This window comes from Aythya ferina, assembly GCF_964211825.1.
Source record: "Aythya ferina genome assembly, chromosome: 2".
Classification (NCBI taxonomy): Eukaryota; Metazoa; Chordata; class Aves; order Anseriformes; family Anatidae; genus Aythya; species Aythya ferina.
In genome coordinates, this window is record NC_140297.1 from 19,000,409 (window position 1) to 19,002,767 (window position 2,359).

Here is a 2,359-nt window from a genome sequence, read left to right on the forward strand (position 1 = left end):
CAGATGAAATTCAAAGTAGATAAATGTAAAGTAGCAAGCCTGAGAAAAACATTCCTAACTTTACGTATACAGTGACAGTATTCAAATTATCATTATAATTCAGGAATAAGAACTTGAAAATATAATAAACAGTTTATGGAAGTGTCAGCTCAATGCTCAGGAGTAATAAAAAATAATATATATTGTTTAAGTGTTAGGAACTAGTAGGAAGGAACAAGAGAAGAAAGTAGAGAAAGTCATCCCACACTGTATAAACATGGGGCACCCACACCATGAATACTGTGGGCAGTTTTGGTCCACCCATAACCAAAGGATAAAGCAGGTCTGAAAAAAAAGGATTTGGAGATGGAGTATCAGGGTGACAAAGGTATCAAATGGCTTCTGCCTCAGAAATGATTAAATAGATTAGGCTTTTTCAATCTGAAAAGAGATGACTGAATGAGGCTGTAAGAAAGGTCTACAACACCGCTAATGTATAGGAATAAGGATGTTGCATTCATTGTGTTTTCTAATAAAAGAACCAGGAACATTCAGACAAAGCAGATGGCAAATTCAAAACAAACAGAAGAAATAATACATAGTTAGCTGTGAAATGTCTTTCCAGAGACTTTCAGCAGAGTTTTCTGCTGAAATAACATTTCACAATGTTATTAGGCAAAGCAGGGTAAGAAAAATCCATCCAGCTCTATTAAATCTGGCAACAGAATCTGTAGTGGAGCAGGGACGGGTTACCTGAAGCTGGGGCATTGTGCTGGGGAAGCGTTTTACAGATGCCCTGGCTTTGTGCTCCTCTCACTGGCTGCTGTCAGAGAGAAGATGATGGAGCAAATGACTGCTTAGCTTAACCCTGTAAAGCCTTTCTCGTGTGCTTAATCAATCCACTCTAAGATTGAGAGCTAATAAAATGGTTTTATTTTTTATTCTATTAAAATAAACATATTCTGTGTGGAACTCACTACAGATGGTGAGCAAGGAGCCCCACTAGACTATGAAAATGATAACATTTTTTCAGTGGTGTTTTGAAGTTTCATGCTTGGAGCTGTGAAAAAAATAAGTGAATGCAAGTTATTGACAAATTGACACAGGAGAGTGCTTCAGCAGAAATCTAACTGTAGCATGACACGGCAAGTGACGATAGCCAGTTGTGCTGGGTTGACCCTAGCACATGCATTTAGGTGCAAATGAAGTTCATATCAGTCACAGCACAGTTAGTTTCAACTACAATGAACACTGAGATGGTGGTTTAAGCCTCAGTTTGGTTTAAGCCTCAGTTTGTCAGTTTGCAGTAACCAGACTGTCGGTTACAGAGGTCAGAGTTTGGATCTTGCTTTGCTGCTGCTGACTTCAGGTGCCACTACTTGATAGTGCTGATGTTGTTGAGTCCTGCTCCTTTTCTGGACTCCCAGCTGTGAGAAACAATCAAGGTTTGTGAACGGGCACATCACATGGCAGGGCTATAGTAAGTCTGAGGACAAGCCTGAGGTTTTGTAGTGGCCTCATGTTCATAGGTATGGCTGAGACACACTCAGCTACCAGTCCATCACATTCAGCTGAAGAAGGAAGCTCTTGGCTCATTGGGGGAAAAAAAAAGAAAATATATATATATGTATATATACACACACACTAATATATACACTATACTATATATACTATATACATATATATATAGTTTCAAGGGATTTGCTGTGAAATAGACCAGGCTACACTAAAACTAGGTAAAAAAGCTAAAAAGTTGTTTTGTTTTTGTTTTTTTTTTTAAATCATGGTTATTAAAGATGTAGTTTAAAAACAAAAAAGAAGCAACCTCCAAAATACCACTACCACTTACTTCCCAATGTTTTCTCCCAAAAGGAAATCAAGAGCTGCAAGAGATCTCTGGCTTCACTTGGCTTTTATAGCTTTCTGCATGGTGCGTGATGGAGCTGGCACTGCTCTCCTTCCACTACAATATGTGCCAAATCACCCTACCTCTCTTCTCCGGGTAGGCGTGATGAACCAAGCACCATCCTCATCAAGAGGACAGCGCTGTTTCAAGTTTTCAGGGACACAGTGCCCCAGCAGCTTCAACCACATTAAGCTTCAGTTATTAGTGTTAAGTGCTCTGAAAATCTGAGCCTTAAGGACCTGATTTTGGTTAGTTTCATCTGATATCCAGCTGAAAATGCTCAGCACATTTATCCCATCAGCAGGAAAAGGCAGCCCACCTGAAGTGGTTTGGAAATAAAGGGAAGCTTTGCTGGAGCTTCTTGACAGATTTTAGCAAACATCCCAAAGAAGAATTTAAAAATTCAAATTACCAGTAGTTCAGAACTGGCAACACATGCAAAACAAATGAATCATGTAAGAAATCTCCATGTGT

At 39.2% G+C, this 2,359-nt stretch overlaps 1 long non-coding RNA gene across 1 annotated transcript; it reads right to left on the minus strand.

The window, feature by feature from the left end:
• Positions 1 to 1,117: 1,117 nt before the first annotated feature.
• On the minus strand, positions 1,118 to 2,070 carry LOC311432761. The gene is made up of 2 exons (XR_014690297.1): positions 1,829 to 2,070; positions 1,118 to 1,570 (listed from the first exon to the last, which is right to left on the minus strand). It is a non-coding gene; the product is annotated as an uncharacterized lncRNA (long non-coding RNA).
• Positions 2,071 to 2,359: the final 289 nt, after the last annotated feature.